Genomic DNA, 23,585 nt, shown 5'->3' on the forward strand with positions numbered 1-23,585 from the left:
TTGCCGGCATTTCTATAACTCTTTAAAGTGTATTAAGTCAAAAATCATTTATTATGTCCTACTAGGAGTCAGTCACTCTGTTAATTGGGATAGGGGTCAAAGAAAGGCAAAGATAATCAGTAGGATGGGGTAGACAACAAACAAGATATACAGACAAATTGGACATAATCATAGAGTGGAATTATGGATGGTTTCTCATAAAAGATGAGATTTTTAGCTGTGAATTCAAGGGAGTTAGGAGGCAGCAATGAGGAGGGAGAGAATTACAGATTATTTCATCAGATGATATTATCTCCATTTTATATATGAGGAAATTGAGGCTGAGAGAGATTGTGTCTTACAGGCTCCCAAAGGTTAGATTCAAACTCTGTTTTTACTGATGCTATGACTATCCCTTCTCTCTATCCCTTGCACCCCCTAGCTTCTATGTTTATAGTCTCCTTCCAACTGACTTATAGTAAGTAATATTACCCCCTCACTGTATCAATCAGCCCCATCATCAATCAGCAACCCCTACTCCCACCCATCCTCACCTTCTACAATTTAAAAGGCTTTGTGAAAATAGTTGAACTGCCAAAATTTCAGGAAAGTTAGTTTTCTTAGGAAGGAAGGAGAGGCCTTTAATACCAGGCCTTCTACCTAGGAAGTCCACTGCAGCTGAATAGAGAACTGGACTAAGCAGCTGCAGCCCAGGATAAAGAAAGGCAGGGTGGGAACACGGTGTGGGCCTTGCCAAATTGTGACTGGTGCTCAGCCTCATGGGGTTTGAGCTTAAATAAGCTGACAGAACAGAATGAGTCAGCAGCTAGGGTGACCAGACACTTCAAGGTTGTTGCTTTCTTTCCCATGGCAAGAAGTGACCCTCTCAAGAGTGTCTACAAGTTGTCGGCACAACACTGACCAGCCCCTGGGGTCACCTTTCACCCTATGTCCTAAGTCACTCCCGGAAAGGTTAAAGCTCCTACTGAATACTTCAAAAGAAAGGACCCGATCCTTTAAACCTAACCTAAAATAATTCATCTTTGGCACAGAATGTGAGTAATAGATCCCAAGCGAGCTATCATCTGTTTCTGACCTCTCTATCAATGATCTCTCCTCAGTGGGGGTAAGTTGAGAAGTTTTTAAGGCTTGGCTGGCCATGTATCTGTGTGTGAAAGGCCAGACCAGAAACTGAGCCAGTAGGTAAGACAACCACCTTAAACTTAGCTTGGTCTTAGCCTCCCCGCCCCCTTCCACATTTTGTCCCTTCTCACTCATCCACATGACTGAGACATTTCATTCATATTAGATATATCAAATTAGATGTTCCATAGACATCTCCAACTCCACATATTCAAAACAGAGCTAAATCTCTTTCTTCCTAAACCTACCTTTCTTATTTATGTCTTTCCCCATCTCTGTTGAGAGTCTGCCATCCATTGGGTCACTCAGATTTGTTTACTTGTTATCACTTTTGTTTCCTCAACCTCACTGATCCTACATATCTTACCCCTGTTGACAAATCTTGTTCTTTTTTCCTCCACACCTTTCATATCTGTCCACTTTCAACCCCTCACAGAACTGACATCCCAGTTTAAGCCAAGGAGCCTTCTCCCCAAGACAGACCAGTCAGCTTAAGTGAATCAGCAAAGAACCCCAAAGGAGAGCCAGGAGGACAGCATGTACCAGATAAGTCAAACCATCACACCATCACCTTGACCATCATCTTTCCTCAGACCCTGATGGAAAATAAGCCTAGGACCCAGAACCTAAAAGTCTTGAAAATAGCAATGCTTCCAGCAAGTTGCCCATAGGCATTCCTGGGAAGCAACCCCTGTGGGGATACATTCTGCTAGCTGTCTACCTACTGAAGATTCATAAAAGGTTTTTGTCAGCAAATCTTTGTCCCTGTCAAATGTTTCTAACTGAAATGATTTTGTCAGTGGAAGGGATATTAAAGAAGAGGCATTACCATCTACTTTGCTACTGTAACTTGAAGATCATGGGAATTTTCATTAACTTGCAACTGAGACCTTTTAGATGTGTTGTCACCCCCATTAGAATGTAAGCTCCTTGAGCACAGTGACTGTCCTGACTTTTCAATTCAAGTAAGTGAGTAATAAATGCCTATTAACTAATTAAATCATTCATTCATTCATAACCTCTTGCCTGTACTGGTGCAATAGCCTTCTACTTGGTCTCTGCCTTTAGACTTTTCCCAATCCAATTGTTGCCATTGATTTTTTTCCCCCTTATCCAAGATATGATCTTTCTTCTACTCAATAAACTCTCCTGGCTCCTTTGTTAATGATGAGATCATAAAAAAAAACCCTCCTATGGCATTTAAAGCCTTTCATAACCTGATCCTAAATTACCTTTCTAGGGGCAGCTAGGTGGTGCAGTGGATAAAGCACCGGCCCTTGGAGTCAGGAGTACCTGGGTTCAAATCTGGTCTCAGACACTTAATAATTACCTAGCTGTGTGGCCTTGGGCAAGCCACTTAACCCCATTTGCCTTGCAAAAACCTAAAAAAAAATTACCTTTCTAGTATTATTACATGTTATTCTCATGGATGCAAACAATGGCACAATCAAAAAAGCTTCCTTACTATTCCCCTAGGACAGTATCTCCCCTCCATGACTTTTGCACCTTTTTTTTGGAATAGATTTGCACTTTTGCTGCCCTTTAAGCCTGGTAGGCACTGGCTCCCTCACTTGTTTCTCTTAGAATCTACTATTTCCTTTAAAGGATTAGCTAAGGGACTTCTTACTACATCTTGTCTTTCTGGATTGCCCAGCTGCTAGTGCCCTAACCTCTCCCCCCAATAATCTTGTATTTCTTTTGTATGTATTTTGCCCACATAAAAGGCAAGGTTATAGGTTCCTTGAAACAACCTCCCTCATACCCCATTCCTGGCCACCAGTCTTGTTTCTAGCTCAGCCTCTGCAGCCCTCATCACAAAAACAACCCCTACAGAGAAAAGAAAACTCTGTCATTTAACTATGACAAAGCACTTTAAGTACTAGGGACTCAAATTGAAAATTAGGACAGTCGCTGTGCTCAAGGAGCTTACATTTTCTTTTTTCAGTTTTTTGGTTTTTGGTTTTTTTGCAAGGCAAATGGGGTTAAGTGGCTTGCCCAAGGCCACATAGCTAGGTAATTATCAAGTGTCTGAGACCGGATTTGAACTCAGGTACTCCTGACTCCAGGGCCGGTGCTTTATCCACTGTGCCACCTAGCCACCCCTAGGAGGTTACATTCTAATGGAGGGGACAATTTATCTAGAAGGTCTCAGCTCAAGTCAAATGGAAAATTCCCATGATCCTCAAGTTGCAGCAACAAAGTAGGTGCCAATGCCCCTTCTTTTATGTCTCTTCCACTAATTTGAAGTATTTGTCAGGGTTAAAGGTTTTGATGAAAAATTCCTATCAGGTGCCACCTATCTGACAAGTAAGTCAGCCTGGATGAAGCAACAGGCATCTGACAAAAAGACAGGGAGCAGCTTGGGCCAGGAAGGTCAAATCATTATCTATTTCTCACAACCTCTCCATCAACTGTCGATTTCTTTTTTTGGGGGGGGTAATTTTATCAATGTGATCAGAGTGAGTTGGATCATCAAAATTGTTTTAATTTGAATTTCTCTAATTAATAGTGAAAAATCTTGTCATCTGTGACATAGCTCAGATCTGATCCCTTCCCTATATCCACAAAGTTACCACCTTCATTTAAGCCCTTATCTCCTCTGGCAAAGATTTTTGCAACAACTTCCTAATTGGTCTTTTTGACTCCAATCTCTCCCTACTCTAGTCCATACTAAACATTGCTGCTGAAATAATTCTCCTTAAAACTGTCCATGTGATTCCCATACTCAGTCAACTCCTGTGGCTACCTCTTGCCACTAGGACAAAATTTCAATTTTTTTTGATATTTGTAGCCCTGCACATTCTGGCCACAAACCATCTTTCCAGTTTCACTACCCATCTCTTTGACTTTGGCCTAACTATTCCACTTACCTGAAATGCAGGCTTTCCAAATCTAGGCTACAAAGTCCTCCTCTTCTTTTAAAATGAAGTTCAAGCCCCATCTTTTGCCTGATCCACACCCCACCCCCACCAAACGCTAGTTCACCTTCCTCTAAAATTACCTTGTATTTAGCTATTTTGTATTTATTTAGTTTTTAATTTATGCTGTGTATACAGAATAGCCCAAAAGTTGTGGCTTAAAACTACACTACAATTTTGGAGATAAGATGTATTTTTTATATGTATATTTCTCTCCCATCAGAATGTTCATTTTGAGATGAGAAGTTGTGTCCTTCTTTGCATTTATATCCTCAGTACTTAGAACAGTCAGACATAAAATAGGTGCTTGATAAATACTTTATTGGTTGATTGATTGGCCATTGCTATTATCTGATCAGGAAGGGGTTCAATGGGATTATCAACTCCTTATTCTTGGAAGTTATTACTTGAATTAGTGCAGTCCAAGAATACATTAGCTTTTTTTGGCTGCTACTTTACTGCTGTCTCACATTGAGCTTGTAGTCTATTAAAACACCCAGCTCTTTTTCAGATGAAATGCTGCCCGGCCACACTTCCTTCATCATGTACTCATGAATTCAGGTTTAAGACTTTAAATTTGACCCTATTATATTTCTTGTTATGAGATTTGACCCAATGTTCTGTCAAGCCAGAATCTTTCTGAATCCTGATTCTGCCATCCAGAGTGTTAACTAGCCCTCCCAACTTTGTGTCATCTGTACTTTGATAAGGAGATGATCCATTCCTCTATCTAAATCATTGATAAAAATGATAAAACAAATAAGCCTAAATCCAATCCCTGGGGAACACTTACATTACTTTTATAGTAAAATTTGCCTCTTCATGTTAGGATCTCTAGTTCATATTTGAAAATTTATAACTAGATATTTGAAACAATGGGATCATATATTTATTTGTTTTTTTGGAATTTGTCTCCTGTGAACTTCTATCCTACTTTGACTTCTATTCTTCTTCTTCCATTGTAACTATGTTTTGTGGCATATAGGTGGATGTACTTAAGTCAGTGTCTCTATCCCCTTCCTATACAATTTAAAGGCCTTGTGATCAAAACTCCAAGTCCAAGAGTCTATCTTTTATTTTTACAAGGTGATTCAGAAATCCCATTTTCAGGTTCCAGATCATCTCCATCTCTTTCTCTCTTTCTTCTTCTTCTTCTTCTTCTCCTCTTCTTCTTCTCCTCTTCTTCTTCTCCTCCTCTTCTTCTTCTTCTTCTTTTCTCTCTCTCTCTCTCTCTCTCTCTCTCTCTCTCTCTCTCTCTCTCTCTCCTCTCTTCCTTCTCTTCTTCCTCTTGCTCATCCTCTGGCTTGTTAATCACCAAGGGGTGTGAAAAGTGTGAAAATTACATGTCATTTGGTTGAAGAATCTAATGACCCTTATTTGGAAAAAGAGCTGCATCCAGCAATTCCACTAGTGAGAGTGGTAATGGAAATTCCCACTACAATAGTACATTGCCAAAACTTGAAAATCTCACATCCTATCAAAAATAGCTGCAGAATAACTACCACTCAGGTAAATTACAATGATGCTACTTAGATCTTTTTAAACAATCAGCTCCACAGTCTTCCTCTCCATTATAATAAACCACACCCTCTTAGTCAACTAAAACATGTTTATTTTTTTAAATGTTTAAACTACTGACTTGGTACAAACTAAAGTATCTGAAATCTCAGTAGTAAATTATTGCAAGAAAAAGAAAATATCTTTCACACAGGCAGAAAATAAAATCAAGGTTGTGTGGCACAACAGCACACAGGACCTGGAGCCAAGAAGGTCTGAGTACAATTCACACCCTGGAAACTTATTAGATGGATATTTGACTTTATTAGGTGTAAGTCACTTTAGTTTCTTCATCTATGAAATGGGAACAATAATAGTACTTATATCACAAATTTATTTTGAGGATCAAATAAATAAGGTTTATATTATACTTTCTAGAACCTATATAAGTGTGAACTATTATAAGCATGTTTATGTAAATGTAATAATTCCCTCAGAACAGGAACATTTGGAATCAATAAATGGTTGATTAAAGTTTCCCCAGACTCTAATGCATTGTTTGTAGAATGGTGAACTGATCCAACCTTTCTGGAGAGCAATTTGGAACTATGCCCAAAGGGCAATAAAATTGTCCATACCCTTTATCCTGCAATACCGCTTCTAGGTCTATATCCCAAAAAGATCACAAGAAGGGGAGAAAAGGGGGAAATATGTACAAAAACAGTTCTAGTAACTTTTTGTAGCGGTAAAGAATTTAAATTGAGGGGATGTCTATCAATTGAGGATTGACTGAATAAACTGTGGTATATGAATTATGATGAAGTGTTACTTTTTTTGGTCTAGAAGAAATCAAGGAGAGGTAGGACTTCAGAAAAACCTGGAAAGACTTGCATGAACTGATACTGAGTGAAGTGAACAGAAGCAGAAGAACACTGTATACATTAACAGCAACATTGTGTGATGATGAAGCATGATGGACTTTGCTGATCTCAAGAGTTGAATAATCAAAGACAATTCTAAAGGATTTGTGATAGAAAATACTATCCATAATCAGAGAAAGTTTGAACACAGCTTATTCTTTTCAATTTTTAAAATTTGTTTTAGGTTTTATGAGTTTTCTCTCTCTTTTGGGGGGGGTTTCTGATTCTTCTTTCACCATTAAAATGTAAATTATTAAAATATAAATATGTATAACCTGTTTTTGATTTCTCTCTGGTGGGAGAAGGAGGGAGGGAAAGAGAAGGAAGGAGAAAAATGTGAAGCTCAAAACCTTACCAAAAAATGGTTATTGAAGATTATCTTTGCATGTGGTTGGAATAATGAATACAATTTTTAAAAAAAATCTTCTTAGAAAAAAGCACAAAATGTTTTCTAAAATATTACTCAAAAATCTTCCTTCTTGGGGGGCGGCTAGGTGGTGCAGTTGATAGAGCACTGATCCTGGAGTCAGGAGCACAAATCCCACCTCAGACACTTAATAATAATCTAGCTGTGTGGCCTTGGGCAAGCCACTTAACCCCATTGCCTTACAATAACAAAAACAAAAGCTTCCTTCTTGCTGTAATTTGAATGTTCTGATTCCTTTACCTCTGTCTTTCACCTTTGTAAGTGTCCCTAACTTCTCAACATATTAGAAGAGCTCCTTCCATATGTGTGTTAGAGTCTTTTGAATTTGTATCGTATAGATTAACCCCAGTTGAATATTCTGTGTGCCCTAAACCCAGCATCATGATGTCATTGTAATTATGATGTATATATATTTGCAGAGAGCTGGACCAGGGATCAAGAAGACTTGTCTTCCTGAGTTCAAATCCAGCCTTAAATCCTAACTGTGAGACCCTGGACAAGATACTTAAACCTGTTTACCTCAGTTCCTTATCTATAAAATGAGCAAGAGAAAGAAATAGAAAACCATTCCAGTATCTTTTGCCAAGAAAACCCGAAATGGGCATAAAGAGTCAAACACAACTGAAACAACAGCAACAACAACAACAACACACACACACACACACACACACACACACACACACACATATAGACCCATGCGCATGCATGCACGCACACATGCACACACATCACAGATATAAAGCATCCTCCCCTATACAAATCAGTAGCAGAGTACTTTGTTCATTTAGCATAATGATGCATATCTGCTTTCTGATTCAGAAAGACTCTTGTTAGCTTTTGCTTGACTGAGATGAATAGATCCAGGTACTAAAGAGTGCATTGTGTTCTGTGTACTATTGTAATCACATCTCCATGGACCTTATTTTCACCTTTAAAACAAAAGTGACATGCTCATCACCTAGTCAGAATAAGCTTGAGTAAGAGAAATATGTGGAGAATATTACCTACAAGGTTGATAACATGATGATTAAAAGGAGCATTATTAGTCAGAGATAGTGAGAAACCCAGTCTTCTAGGCTATCAAAATGATTACTAAAAGCAGCTGTTCTACACCCCTGGCAGTGTGGGAGAATGTGAATACCGTATTCAGATGACTCAGAAAATATGAAACAGAAAGCATTTCATGTAGATGTGACTCAGCATTTTGGGGACTGTATCAAACACATCTGGTCATAGCATTTCATGACGTATTCAGTGGTTATTTTATACTTTGGGGTACCCTACTTCATTTTTATATTTTCTGGGTATTAAGTATATAAGTTTATTGAGATACAGTCAGGCTAATATACACCACAAACAAGCTATAGAATATCTAAATTATTACTACTTCAGATTTTATTTTGCTACATCTTTCCAAGATTAGTTTGCAAAATTTATGGTCAGATTTTGTATGAAAAGCCTTAATGTTTCTACAGGGAGCAGCGGAAAAGGGTGAAGTGTTACTATGATTTCTTAAAATAAGATCTGGAATGTCTAGTCTGCAAGGTAATTAAGAAAGCCACAAATTATTGTTGGCAGTTGGGAAATTGCATTTGCAGCTTGTAATTAGCATTGACGATGAATTGAGAAATTTATAAAATTCCATCTCTCCTTCAGAACACAAACCACATTAAATAGCCTCTTGTGCTGACTTCTAGAGACCCTGGAATTCTATTTCATATTCTACAGCTATACTCATTGAACTTCAGTAGTAGAACTAATTGCATTTAAGTCTAAACTCACAAACACCGATTTCTACATAAGAAATAAATTTGGTCAGTACTGACCTATCAATTTTACTTTGCTTTTATTTTTTATCTCTTTTTTATGGTAGAATCAGTGCCAAGATAAGTTTTATATAGAAATTATTTGGTGCATGTGAGGTCTCATCAAATTGGGTACTACTTCCACCAATGATAGTTGTGGGTCTTCTAATCATATGCAATTCTTGTCTATGATCTCCCATTTTTCCCATATAACAGATCTCCCCAACAAACCAAGATGTCTTCCTCTATATCTTCCAGTATGTCAGTAGAGCACTGAGGCTGTCTGTATTATCTCTCCCTCACATTGCATGATGAGACCATCTACTTTTATGAACATGCATTTCTTGGCTGACTTATTTTACAATACATCTTACATTACAAGTCATTTTTGGTAATATACTGCAGCATACTTACCCCACCATGCAGTTCCTTGGGTCAGTCACATTTTGTATTCTAAAGAGATAAAAGTTTCATGAGTTGCAGTTATATAGCATCATTAATGTTAAATATGTGCATTTTAATTCAATGATACAATGATCAATGATAGTTCAGAAGGATCTGTACCATTTCTCCAAATGCAATATAGGCTACTCCCTTCTTCCTAAGGAAAAAGCAATGACTTTTTAGTTAATGGATCTTCATTCATGACCCCTACTAATCCTAACTACCTTTGTGACTTGAGCAAGTCACTTAATACTCATGAAACTTCATTTCCACATCTGAAAAATGAGGGTTTTGAATTAGGCGGTTTCACAGATCTCTTCTAGTTCCTCTGTTCAATTCCACTGGAACATTTGCAAAGGTTCTTCACCTGGGGTTTATTTTGATAACTGTCTTTCATTGTGACAGTTTTCTCTGTGGTTTCATGTATTTTATTTTATGTACTTAAAATCATTATTCTGAGGAGGCTGAAGAATATTGCCTATAGTAACTTTTGTGCAAGACTTAGTAAAAAATAAATCAGCACAGATCATAAGAGGAGGGGTAATCATGCAGAATGAGGTAGAGATAACATGTGTTTTACCAAGCTACCAAAGGGGTCCATGGTGCACAAAAAAGTTTTGGAGCTCTGATTTAAATTATCTAACCAAGTTATTGATTGATTTATTCCAAATGCATGTCATAATGTGAGAAATCTACTTTCTTCATTCATTTTTTTTTTCCTGATTGGATTTAGAAAGCCACTGTTGTCTGAATGGTCATAAAACTAATTAAAGAGACCCTATAGCGTTCATGTCAGGAAACATTTCTTAAGCACTTACTATGTGCCAGAGGCATCTAGGTAGTGAAGTGGATAGATTGTTGGACCTGGAGTCAATAGGACTTATCTTCATGAGTTCAAATCTGGCCTGAGACACTAATTAACTGTTTAATCGTTGGCAAGTCACTGTTTGCCTCAGTTCTTCAGCTATAAAATGAGCTGGAGAAGAAATGGCAACCCATTCCAGTATCTTTGCCAAGAAAATCCCATATAGAGTTGGATAAGACTGAAATGACTGAACATTTCCTTCATTATTCTAACCATTCAGTGTACAAAGAAAGTCAAAAAGATAGTCTCATCCCTCAAAAAACTCACAGTCCAGTCAGGAGAAAACAAGCAAACAGCTCTGTACAAACCAGACACATACAAGATAAACTGGAGATAATCACAGAGAGAGAAAATAGTCCTAGCATTAAGGGGGAAGTTTTGTAGAAAGTGGGATTTTAGCTGACTTGAAGTAGGAAAGTCAGGAGACAGAGATAAGGAGGCAGAGGATTCAGAGAAAGCTGCAGATCAAGACCTCACTCTATGAGAAATCTAAGTTTCATTTTGACTGTAGACATATCCTTCATTACCATAGTGAACTCAATTACTTTATGTTTATATTCAGAAAATTATTGAACAAATTTATTCTATAGTTTTCTTTATTTAGGTATTTGTAATCTTAACATATATAGCCTTGTTGGGAAGAAGTCATTAAAAAGGATATGTTTTGCCCTCCTGAGTCAAATGCTTTTTGAATATCAACAGAAATTTTTCTGTTGTGAAGATGTATCCTATCCGATATGAATAATAGTAAAGCAAGAATACTCATTATTATTTGAAGTAGTTCTGGAAATACTAGCTATGGCAAGCAATAAGACAAGAAGAGAATAAAATTAAAGACATGAATTTTGTCAAAAAGAAGAGGAAAAAATCATCCTCATATGCAGATGATAAATAGATTTCTTACAAAATCCCAGAGAATCAAAGAAACTAAGATCATTAGTAGCAGACTGGACCACTTAGCTTAATTCACCTAAAGACTGGCTCCAAACTATAACATCATCTTCAGGATATTTTGTCATCTCCCTGCCTATGTATGTAACCTCAACCCCACCACCTTATCCCCATTCTGTGAGTCACATTCTAAAGTGAACCTTCTGCCTACTGGGAGGAGAGGAAAATGGCTCCACCCACATGAAAATGAGAGACAAACCAAGAGGAAGTTAATTTTCTTCAGTCAAATACTAACTGTGGTATTCTCATGCATATATATATATATATATATATATATATATATATATATAATAAATCCCAGAAGAAAATCTTTTAAAATTTAATCAAATAAGTATTTTTAAAAGCTATCAAAAGTCCTTTGGTTCTTAGAAAAAAATTTCAACTGATAAACAGTTATTTTCCTCTCCCTCTTCCCCTCCCCTATTCTATTGAGAAAAAAAAATACTTATGACAGATATGCATTGTCAAATAAAACAAATTCCCACATTAACCATGTTCAAAAATGTATGTCTCATTGTACATCTTTCCTCCATCATCCATCAGGAGGTGGTTAGTATTTTCCATCAAGTAATATTCATCAAATAACACCTTGAACAATTATGAAAATACAGTTTGTATAACCTATATTAAATTGCTTGCCTTCTCAATAAGAATGTCAGGAAGGGAGGATGAGAATTTGGAACTCAAAATTTTAAAAAATGAATGTTAAAAGTTGTTTTTCGGGGCGGCTAGGTGGTACAGTGGATAGAGCACCGGCCTTGGAGTCAGGAGTACCTGAGTTCAAATCCGACCTCAGACACTTGATAATTACCTAGCTGTATGGCCTTGGGCAAGCCACTTAACCCCATTGACTTGAAAAATCTAAAAAAAAGTTGCTTTTCATATAACTGGGGAAAAATAAAATACTAATAAAGAAAATAAATAATAGAGATAGGAAAATGGGATACAGTACTATATATATATATGTAATTATATATAAAACATAGATATATGTGTGCACATAGTTGGGCTTATATGTGTGTATGTATGCACACACACACACACACACACACACACACACACACACACACAAAATCAACCCCAATTCCCACATTACTCATGCCCCAAAATCTCATTCTGGATTTTGATCCCATCACATATACATATGGGCATAACCAGCTAGTACAGAGTCAGGAAGACTCATTTTCCTGAGTTCAAATTTGGGCTCAGATACTTCCTACCTGTGTGACTTGGGCAAGTCACTTTACCCTGTTTGTCTCAGGTTCCTCCTTTGTAAAATGAGCTGGAGGAAATGGCAAACCACTTCAGTGCTAAGAAAATTCCAAATGGGATCTTGAAAAGTCAAAAATGACTGAACAACACAGACACACACACACACACATAGATATACATATATGAAAGCATGTACACATATACACACACATCTCTTTCTAAACAAGACTCACTGAAGAAGATAAGTGAGCTTTGGACTTGATGTCAGTGTCTTTATTACTGAAAACATCTGCATGCAGACTACTAAAACCTGTAACACCATATGTATTTTTCAACCATACCCTAAATTTACTATGGCCACACAAACTAGAATTCTCTTGACTTTGACTAGATCAGTCTGTTAGATGCCAAGTAACAGATATACATATTCATCTTTAGATATTTTCCATGAAAAGCTGATAATAAGTTTCAATAAAGCAACTTAATTCTCTTATCTAGACTAGATTCTCCCAGTGGGTGGAACATTCCAACTTTCTAAGTGAAAAGAAAGCTGTTTCCAGGTCACTTGTCATTGAGTAGTCCCCAACAATACTATTCATCCCTTATTGGGCCTCTAATATAATCTTTAAAAACAAAACAAAATCTCTTACAAAAGGCTTAGTTGTAATAATTTAAACATAATTTAGACATAATTCATATGGTCTGATTTTATGAATCAATTTTGCCAAATAAGTCTTGGTAATGGAAAGGGCAAATGGAGACCCATGTCTTCTCAATTTAGTGCTTCTTTGCTTAGATTTATTGTAAGGCCTCTAATATACTACTGACATTTTTATTTATTTATTAATTACATTCACCATTCCAATCTTATTCTGTTGCCTATTCACCTTGGCATCTCTACACATTTATCAATCACAAGATTCATATATGGACCAAACTTCCCTCATATTCCTTGGACATACCTCTCACTCCAATGCTTCTGCCCAAAATATGATGAACAAATATGACACTCTTCATGGAATTTATAAACAACTTTCTATTTCTTTTAAATATACAAAGTTGCCATATTAATTTCTTTTTTTTCCCTTTTTCTCTTCCCCCACCTTCCTGTGCCCTTGAGATGGCCATGCATATATGCATATACATATGTGTGTAAAATTATTCTATATTATCTTTCTTCAAATGTCTTTTATAATTAATTTGGGTAGTTATAATAATCAATATAATTCATTTGCTCAAAGTCATTGTTAAAATAATATTGTTACTGTATACAATGTCCTCTTGGTTCTATTCATTTCTCTTTTAATTATTTCATACAAATCTTTCCATGTTTTTCTAAGATCATTGATTTAATCATTTCTTATAGCACAATAGTATCTCTTCCCAATCATATACCATAGCTTGTTCAACCATTCCCCAACTGATGGGCTTCCCTGCAATTTCTAGTTCTTTGACACCACAAAGAGAGCTGCGATAAACATTTAGAACATTCTATGCCCAAAGAGTTATTAAACTTCCTATATCCTTTGATTTAGCAATGTTATTACTAAGTTTTTTTCCCCTCAGATATTTATTCCACTGTCAAAAGGAATGTAAATTTTGATCTCTGAAACCTTGGAAGATATCTTGGGTTTACAGGTTAGATTTCTTTCTTAAGAACCATGCCTTAGGGGTTAGCTAGGTGGCATAGTGGATAAAGCACCAGCCCTAGAGTCAGGAGTACCTGGGTTCAAATCCGATCTCAGACACTTAATAATTACCTAGCTGTGTGGGCTTGGGCAAGCCTCTTAACCCCATTGCCTAGCAAAAACCTTAAAAAAAAAAAAAGAAAAAGAACCATGCCTTAAACCCAAATCACTTTGACTCATCAACTAGCCAACAATAGGTCTCAGGTCAAGTCTCATTTTGAGGACAGAAACCTAGGTTAAAAAGTGGTCATTCTTTGCCTCAATTTTTATCTAACCTTAATTCCTGATGAGACATTGCTTCAGTCAGACTGAATGCTATTAAAGACTTGAACTTAAAGAAGTCAACTTCTCCCACTTCAGCCAGAGCCAGCTCCTGTCATCCTGATCCATATTTGGCCACTGGACCCAGATGGTTTCTGAGGAGAAAGTGAGGCTGGTGACTTGACACAACTTTCCATGACTTAAATCCAATTTATTTTCATGTCATGGCATCATCTCCCTAAAGTCACAGTCCTTTTTGAGAACAAAGGACAACAATTCTCTTGGGTATATGAACTTCGCTTTCTGGGTGCTGTTTTTCACCTCCTCCCGAGGTGAAGCCTTGGTACAAGTCAGTGTAAAGCTGTGGCTTTATTCAAGTTCCTGTAATATAATTTTGTAGTATATTTGAGGAGCAAAGTCTCCCCTAGGGCTTGCCTCACCAGTCATCTCCAGGGAGAAATGATGACCTCAGCCACTGCTGCATCTCAGCAGGACTCCACTGTTCCCATAGTCAACCTGGTCATTACCAGGTGTGGCTCTATTGACCTACTCCTGGCTTCCAGATTTATCTGGAATCCTTGGCTGAAATGCTGACTTTTCCTCATAGATTTCACCCCTTCCTCCCCCACCCCCACCCCACTTAAAGTTCACACATTTTCAAGCTACAGTTCTTTTAGAATAGGGCAAAAATCCTAACACTTCCAGAAAATGGAATATGAGAAGAGGGAGAGGTGAATCTTATGGACTTTTAAAAAATGGGATCTTTCAAAACAGTGGCTGAAAAGGGATACAATCCCCTAAGGAATTTTTATCTCAGACACCAAATTCTTTGGAAGCTGGGCAGGGCCACATTTAGCTAGCTACATGTCCTAGACTTCATTCTAATTTTTGGTTTCTATTTCCTGGTCCTTGGAAGAAAATCCTAAATGAAGATCTTCTCCTGGTGGGGGGTGGGGGTGGAGTGGAAGGGCATTGCTCCTGGTGTCAGGGGAGTTGATTTCAAACTCTCTTTTTTTACATTTAAACCTGGGTGAATGTGGGGCAGCAGGGAAGAGCAATGGATAATGCAGGGTTTGGAGTCAAGAATACCTAGTTTGAATCCAGCCTCAGACACTTACTAGCTATGTGACCCTGGGCAAGTCACTTAACCCTATTTGCCTCAGTTTCCTTGCCTGTAAAAAAGAAAACCCTACAGAGCTGGACACAACTGAACAGTCACAACCTATGTGTATGAGCCTTGAAAAAATCACAATTTCTCCAGAACTTGTTTCCTCATCTAGAAAACAAGGGAGTTGGATTGAACGACCTCCAAGGTCTCTTCCAGAACAATTCAGAGGAAGCTCTGCCACAGAACCTCCCCCTCCCCCAAGCTGAGCATGTCTCTTAAGGTTTCTATGAGATTTGAAACCTCATCATGCAAATGAATCGAACCCGAAACATAAACTACCTTCTGGGGCAGGGCAGGGTCATAGTCTGTCTACCACCAATGGGGTTCCGGAACTTTCAGTTAAGTTTGTACTAACAAACCTTTATTGCCCACTCTGCGTAAATTTTTTTATTTCACAATTTTGCACAGGGATATATCCACTTCCCACTTTGTCTTTTTCTCTCTCTGGTGGGGAGGGGGAGAAGTCTGGTGGGAAGAGAAGAGGATTCTGAAAGTCTAATTGAAAAATCATTGGTCATTTCCTGGCAAATCTTTAACCTTGCCTTTCCTTATCCCAAAACAAAAGTAGATGAGCATTTGAGTATGCACATGTTTGTGTATATGAAAAGGTTGCCTTGTCCATTCCACATCAGACCACTGTGAGTTTCTCTTTCTTCTTTCCTTTTTAATTATTCTTGTGGGGCCAATTCTATAGCAACCTTTTTAGGCTCTTCAAAATAAGAGCAAATATTTTTTCTATTTGCTGATTTTCCTGTTGGGCAGGAAAGCGTTAAAGGCAGAAATGTGGGAGAGCTCTGTTCAGGAGAGCTTGCAGAACCAACTATTAAATTGACAAGCTTCCAAATCAGTTATTGAGTTTTTGAGTGTTTGAGTTTTCCAAGTCAATTTTGAGTTATTGGGTTTTTTTAAATTTAGATTTAAAAGGATGGTGGAGAAAATGTTAATAATTCAGATTAAATTTACAAGAGATATAAATATATATATCAATGATATATCAATATATTTTATATTTTATATATGAATTGAATGACTTAACAAATTATGGTAAATGAATGTGATGGAGTAGTATTGTTCTATAAGAAATCTTCAGAGGTGGACTTCAGAAAAACCTGGAAGAATTTGCATGAGCTGATGCTGAGTGAAATGAGAAAAACCATTGTACCCATTAACAGCAACATTGTGTGATGATCAACTATGATGGACTTAGCTTCTCTGAAGTAGTTCACTGATCAAAGATAATTCTTAAAGACTTGTGATGGAAAATACCATCCACATCCAGAGAAAAACTATGAAGTCTGAATACAGACCAAAGCATAGTATTTTCGCTTTTTAAAACTTGTTTTGTATATTTTTTCTTTCTCATGATTTTTTGTTCCCTGAGGTTCTGATTCTTCTTTCATAACATAACTAATATGAAAATAAATTCAACATGATTATATGTGTATAACCTATATCAGATTACTAATAGTGGGAGGGGAGAGGAAAAGAAAGGAGGTAAAAAAAATGTGGAACTCAAAAGTTTACAAGTTTGCAATTCGAAAAATAAAATGACATTAAAAATGATTTGTGTGTATATATACATGTGTGTATGCATACATTATATACACATATATATACACAAATATAACCAGATATATGAGATTAGCCACCACTGGATACCAAAAAAGATAAAATAGTACCAGATCCAGGTTCTGGATCCAAGTTCAGAAGACCTATGTTTAAATTCCATCTCTACTTGTGTGTCTTTTTGATAAATTCTTTAAACTCTAGGCCTCATCTGTACAATCCACATAATTTTGAATTAGCTGATTTTGAAGATCTCTTCCAGCTTTAAATATGCTTATAATTCAAATCCATCCGCACCTCCTCCATACCTAGCACACATACACATACACATATGCATACCTACACATACACACACAATTGAAACACTGGGTCTCCTTATTTTCCCAGGCTGGAAATCTGGTAATTACCAGTGGTCTAACTTGACTACTGGTCAGCATGGTAGCTTTAATCTGTTCCATTTCCTACCTGGGCCTGCTCTCCCTTTGTTGGGCAAGCTGGCAGGTTGTACATTTTTATATACATAAAGTTATGACCATGTCGAGTAGTTCTGTTTTGCATTTCTGTTACCAGAAGAAAAGTCCTTTGGTTAAACCTTCAACGGAAGAAGGCACTTCTCAAGCTTCCGTTTTTTGACTATCTGATGCAGTCTCCCAGAAAGGCTGCAGTGTGTTACTTATTTACAGAAACTGCAAGTGTGTTTTTTTCTCAAGAGGAAGCAAATGCATCAAAAATCATAATACAGGAAGTCATTCTTGTGTTCTTTGGCACGTGATCTTTCTTGCTTCTTACTGTAGGGTCTGTATACTTCATAAATTTATTCATATGAACAATCACCCAGGTTCAAAATTATGAGAGGTTTTACTTAATGCTTTAGGATACAGCAGATGGAAAGTTGATTGAATAGGATAGCATGAGGGAATGAGCACTGTACTCTTTGGACTTCAAGTGAAAACTGAATTCAGGTTTAGCTATGATACTTACTAATTGTGTATACCCGGGCAATTCTTTTATCTTCACCAAAGCTCAATTTCCTCATTTATAAAATAGAAATAATAATACCTTCCATTTTGTCTGCTAGAATCCTTGTTCTGTTGCCAACAAACTGTTCTTCAAATTAAACCTGGAACGTTTTACACACACACACACACACTCCACATTTATATGTACATGTATGTCTGTATGTGTTTGTATGTATATATACATATAAACAGGGACATACATAGAAAATGTTTGTGATCCCCTCAATAAAATATAAGGATTGGAACTGTTTTTGTCAAGTCAGCAAGCATTTATCAAGAACCTGTTTTGTGTTAGGCAAGGTCCACTTCTCTTCACTATCTAATGAGGTAGACAATTTTCAAATAACTATGTTTGAATGAGATATACATGAAATAAATAGGGGAAATTATTCCTGGAATAGCACTAGCATTGAGGGGAATTAAGAAAGATTTCTTACCTAAGAGGGGACTTTAGTTGAGACTTACAGGAAGTTGGGAAGGTCAGGAGATGGAGATGAGAAAGAAGGCAGAGCATTTCAGGCACTGGAATTCCCAGCCATTGGAAATGCCTGTGGCCTGGAGATGGAAGGAACAGCCTGGAGGTCGGGGTGGCTAGATCTTTAGTGTAAGTTGAGAGAAATATGTCTAAGAAGACTGGAAGGATAGGAAGAAATCAAATTTTTGTCTTTGGATGGCACACCATCTCCCATAGAGCTACCATTTGTTAGGAATCAGACATAGACAGACATAGACACAGACACAGACATAGACATAGAGTGTGTGCACACATTAAATACATATATGTACACATACATAACCAGATAAATAGATATGAGATCAGTCACTACTGGATACCAAAAAAAATAAAATAATACCAGATCCAGGTTCTGGATCCAGGTTCAGAAGACCTATGTTTAAATTCCATCTCTACTTGTGTACCTTTTGATAAATTCCTTAAACTCTAGGCCTCATCTAGATAGACATAGATATAGATATTATGTGTGTGTGTGTATGTATATGCTTATAAATTTCAAATTGATTTGAATATTGAACTCTCAGGACTGTTTTGAGAAAAGCATTTGGTAAAATGTAAAAACATCATCTAAAGGGGTGGCTAGGTGGCACAGTGGATAGAGCACCGACCCTGGAGTCAGGAGTACTTGAGTTCAAATCTGGCCTCAGACACTTAATAATTACCTAGCTGTGTGGCCTTGGGCAATCCACTTAAGCCCATTGCCTTACAAAAAAAAATCATCTAAGATCATATTATTTTAAACCTTACTAGAGCTGAACGTTTTTAAGCATTGAAGTGGGTATCTTGGAAAAAATATTAAAGTGGAAAATTAGAATCCTAAATATCCTGCACAGTAGGTATTGACTGGGCCTGTCAGAAACAGTTGAGTTAAAATTTGGACTCAGATACTCAATAGCTGTGTGTCCCTGGACAAGTCACTTAACCACTCTGTACCTCAGTTTCTTCAATTATAAAATGGGATATATAATAACACCTAGCTTGCAGAGTTCTTTTGAGAAACAAATAAGATAATATTTATAAAGTAATTAGCATAGTATCTGGTACATAATAAGTATTAAATAAATGCTAGCAGTTATTATTATTAGCAGTAGTAGTAGTAGTAGCAGCAGCAGCAGCAGCAGATCTTTTCTTTTAGCATTAATTAAATACTTTATTGAATAAATATAGTACCAAACAAAATGCATTCAAATGCTTTCTCAAAAAAAAAATTAGTCCATTTGAAAAGCCTTTCCTATTCAGTCTAATGACCAACACAATAAAGGCAGATTTGCTAGTTTAACATAATTGGCTGATTTTATACAGCATTTATATCTTTTAGTCCAAAGTAAATTATTAAATGATAGAGAACATCTAATACAACCATTTCTACAGAACTAGGAAATAAATTTCTAATAAAGAAAGACTTTACAGACCCCATATCTTTTATACCCAACCTCAACAGTCTAACTGTAAAGGAGACCAGTAGCTCTTTCCCCAGAAGAGCTCACTAAAGTCACTTTGCTATCAAAAATCTGTATTTCTGATCCATTATGAGCATGGAGACAAGATTCAATATTCTCAAAGAAAGAAGCACAATGCATGTTGTGAATCGCCTATTCAGTAGCAGCAGCACTCATTCAAAACCATCTGGAGGAGGAGATCTTTGAAGAAAATAAAGTCAAGGAGTTTTGGTAGGCTTTGGTCCATTTGAATTTGAGGTTGTCAGAACATGTGAACAGCAAGATATTAAATTAATCATACTGCAAAACTCCTAAACCCTCCAAAGTCCACATAAAGTTAATTATGCAACTACTGAAGGTATTTGAGACTAAATTCTTTAGGTAATAGGAGAAAACAGGTAGAAAGCTTATTAATTGGCACTGGAGAAATGTAAAATACTTAGAGAACTCTCAGCAGCCCCAGCTTTACCTTCAGGATTTGGGGAACCTAGCTCTAGAGAAGGAATTCCCCCAGCTCTTGAAATTACCTTGCCTCAAAATTCCTTCCCCTTCCCCAACCCATGTGAAGGAAAGAAGGGGATCTGAGAGAGCAAGAGCTAACTCTCTCTCTCTCTCTCTCTCTCTCTCTCTCACACACACACACACACACACACACACACACACACACACACACACACAGACACACACACAAACACACCCTCAGTGAATGTAAAATAAACAATGGATCTTTGGGTGAGCTTCTTACCTTAAATGGTATTAAATGTATCCACACTAGAACAAATTCAAGGTCTTCATTTTATGAGTGAAGATCACAACCTTTCCATATCATTTTTTGCTGTGTGATTTTCATCCATGTCTCCTTATAAGTTCACCACACAGGGTCCATTTAACTTACTGGGGTTGTTTTTGTGTTTCCCAAACATTACAAGGATACCAGTGAAGCTCTTGGGCAATCAGTTATCCCTTGTTCTTGGCAAGTGATCAACCCAACTTCTTTCAATGTCATACTTTTTTTTTTTTTTTTTTAGATTTTTCAAGGCAGTGGGGTTAAGGGCTTGCCCAAGGCCACACAGCTAGGTAATTATTAAGTGTCTGAGGCCGGATTTGAACTCAGGTACTCCTGACTCCAGGACTGGTACTCTATCCACTGTGCCACCTAGCCGCCCCCATACATTTCTTTAATGACATTTATCTATTATTGCTTCTTCCTGCATCCTTATCAGTAAGGTTTTACAGCCTGTTTGAATCCACCATGTTCCTTTTGATTATTATTTTAATGTATGATTCTAAACTTAATCCTTAACAACACCAGGTAACTATTTTATTAAAAAGGTCATTAAAACAAAATTTCAATTTCCCAAAGGCAGTCTATCCCATTTCTCTTTTTTTGTTTTGTTAAATTCTGACCACAATTCTATTATTCATTAACAGTGTCTGTACAAGATGTATATAATGCTGTATAAAGTTTACAGCTAGGTGGCGCAGTGGATAGAGCACTGGCCTTGGAGTCAGGAGAACAGGAGTTTGAATTCAGTCTCAGACACTTAACACTTGACCTTGGGCAAATAACTTAACCCTGATTGCTTCACATTCAAGGCCATTTCTGGTTGTCCTGATTCATATCTTGAACCTTGAACCCAGATGGTTCTGGAGGAGAAAGAGAGGTTGGTGATTTAGCACAGCATCCCTTCATTCAACTCCAGTTCATATGCTTGTCATGGCATCATCTCTTTGATGTCATGGTCTTCTTTGACAATGAAGGACAAACATCAATTACATATCATACTCTGGACCATAGAAATTCTTCATCCATTTGGTATTTTCTGTGAACATATTTGATCCAAGAAAGGGCTGGATGATCACTTGTAGTACATGGTACAGAGTGACTTCTTTCTCAGAATGAGATGGTTTCTGAAGTTTCTTTCAACTCTGAGATTCTATTATTCTGGGGTTAATATATAAAAAAAAATACTGAGGTGACAAAACAAGAGGGAATCAGTTGTAAGAGGTTATCAAATTCAATTTATTACAAATTAATAATAATTTAACAAACACTTAGAGAACTTAACCTTAAGAGAAATGTAAAGTTGATATCTCAGGTCTCTGATTTCATTTAGCTAATTATCTAGTAAAGAAATATATAACAAATTCATATGTACTACAAAACAGCATCTCAAGAAAAGTTATAATAATAATGATAGCTGGTATTTCTATAACATTTTGGTAGGTAAAGTTTTTAATCTTTAATTGCCCCTGTTTTATGGATGAAGAAATTGGGGCAAATAGAGGGTTGTGACTTGTCCAGGGTTACAAAAGTAGCATCTGAGGCACAATTTGAACTTAGATCTTTCTGACTAGAGGAATAAGACCACATTCTATCAATTTTACCACCTAACCACCTCTTCATTACTGACAGAAGGTAAGATGGCATTTGAATTCGACTTTTTTTTTTGCAAGGCAATGGGGTTAAGTGGCATGCCCAAGGCCACACAGCTAGGCAATTATTAAGTATCTGAGATAGCATTTGACCTCAGGTACTCCTGACTCCAGGGCCCGTGCTCTATCCACTGTGCCACCTAGGTGCCCCGAGTTAGACTTTTTGACAATATAGGACAGGTAAGAATGAAAGGTAAAGACTCAAAGGTAGAAAAGTAAAAGGTATATAGTAGAGAATAGAGTAGAAGCTCAATTTGCAGTACAGACTATGTGGAGGAAAGCAACCTGAAAGATGTCTAAAAACTTAGCACCAAACTGTGGGAGGGCCTTAAATCCCAAGTCAAGAAGTTTGAACTATATTGGCAATAGGGGTATCCAGAGGAGTGATGTGATTTTAAGTGTGACTAATAATTCTCAACAAACTTTTCTTCTCCATTGTTCTCTGGATCTAAACATCAGTTCTTAGAGAAGTGAGTCTTGAGTCTTTAATAAGAAGGATAAGGTTCCTTTAGGGTTTATTGGTTCATTAAAGCACCTTATCTCTCTCTCTCTCTCTCTCTCTCTCTCTCTCACACACACACACACACACACACACACACACACACACACACACACACACACACACAAACACACACACCCCTTATCATATATCATACCAGGAATAAAAATTGCTCAAAGAAAAGCTGAGATTTTGCTCTTATCTAAGATTTCCTCAAAAGGAGAAATAAAAGGTATTAAATGTATAATATGAATCAAGTATGGGACAGCTATTAATTTTCTACACCGAAAAGAAATGTTTACCACACACAAGATATGCAAGTAGGAATTGACAGAAAGATTTAAAACAAGCAACAATATATTGGACCTGCCTCAAAGGAGTTGTATGATGTGTGACTTTTTTGAATGATATTTTTCCTCATCTATAAAATCAGTTTATTTTTAAGGCCTCTTTGTGCTCCTCTAACTAAACTGATTTCTCCTAATTAAATACTTAATTTAGCACCAGCATTAAAATAAATAGTTGCTTTAAAAAAAGTTACAGTAATAAGTACTATTATACTCTCCTGAGAGGTTGAGGCTTAAAAATACAATCTGGGGAACTGCTGCTAAGTAGGCATTTTATACTTTTCCTCCTTCTGAACTCTTCCTCCTAAGGCATAAAGTTCCTTCTGTCTAAGAACTGAGCATGTCCTTTTGTCCTTTCTCATACAAGAACTCCCCCTACCACCAGTCAGTTCCAGTCAAGAGAATCAGATTCTTCAACCTTTTGAAATCACCGAGTTTATCTCTAGGAATAAATGCATTCATCTCAGGAATTCTCTTTAACTGCCTA

General features: G+C 37.0%; 1 long non-coding RNA gene across 1 annotated transcript in view; it reads right to left on the minus strand.

The window, feature by feature from the left end:
• Positions 1-20,683, minus strand: part of LOC141500792 (uncharacterized) — a 36,345-nt gene extending 15,662 nt beyond the window's left edge. Inside the window, exons 1-2 of the long non-coding RNA XR_012472031.1 lie at positions 20,562-20,683; positions 9,104-9,142 (exon numbers count right to left, since the gene is read on the minus strand). This is a non-coding gene — a long non-coding RNA (uncharacterized LOC141500792). The remainder of the gene's footprint in view (positions 1-9,103; positions 9,143-20,561) is intronic.
• Positions 20,684-23,585: the final 2,902 nt, after the last annotated feature.

Source organism: Macrotis lagotis, chromosome X (assembly GCF_037893015.1).
Source record: "Macrotis lagotis isolate mMagLag1 chromosome X, bilby.v1.9.chrom.fasta, whole genome shotgun sequence".
Taxonomy (NCBI): domain Eukaryota; kingdom Metazoa; phylum Chordata; class Mammalia; order Peramelemorphia; family Peramelidae; genus Macrotis; species Macrotis lagotis.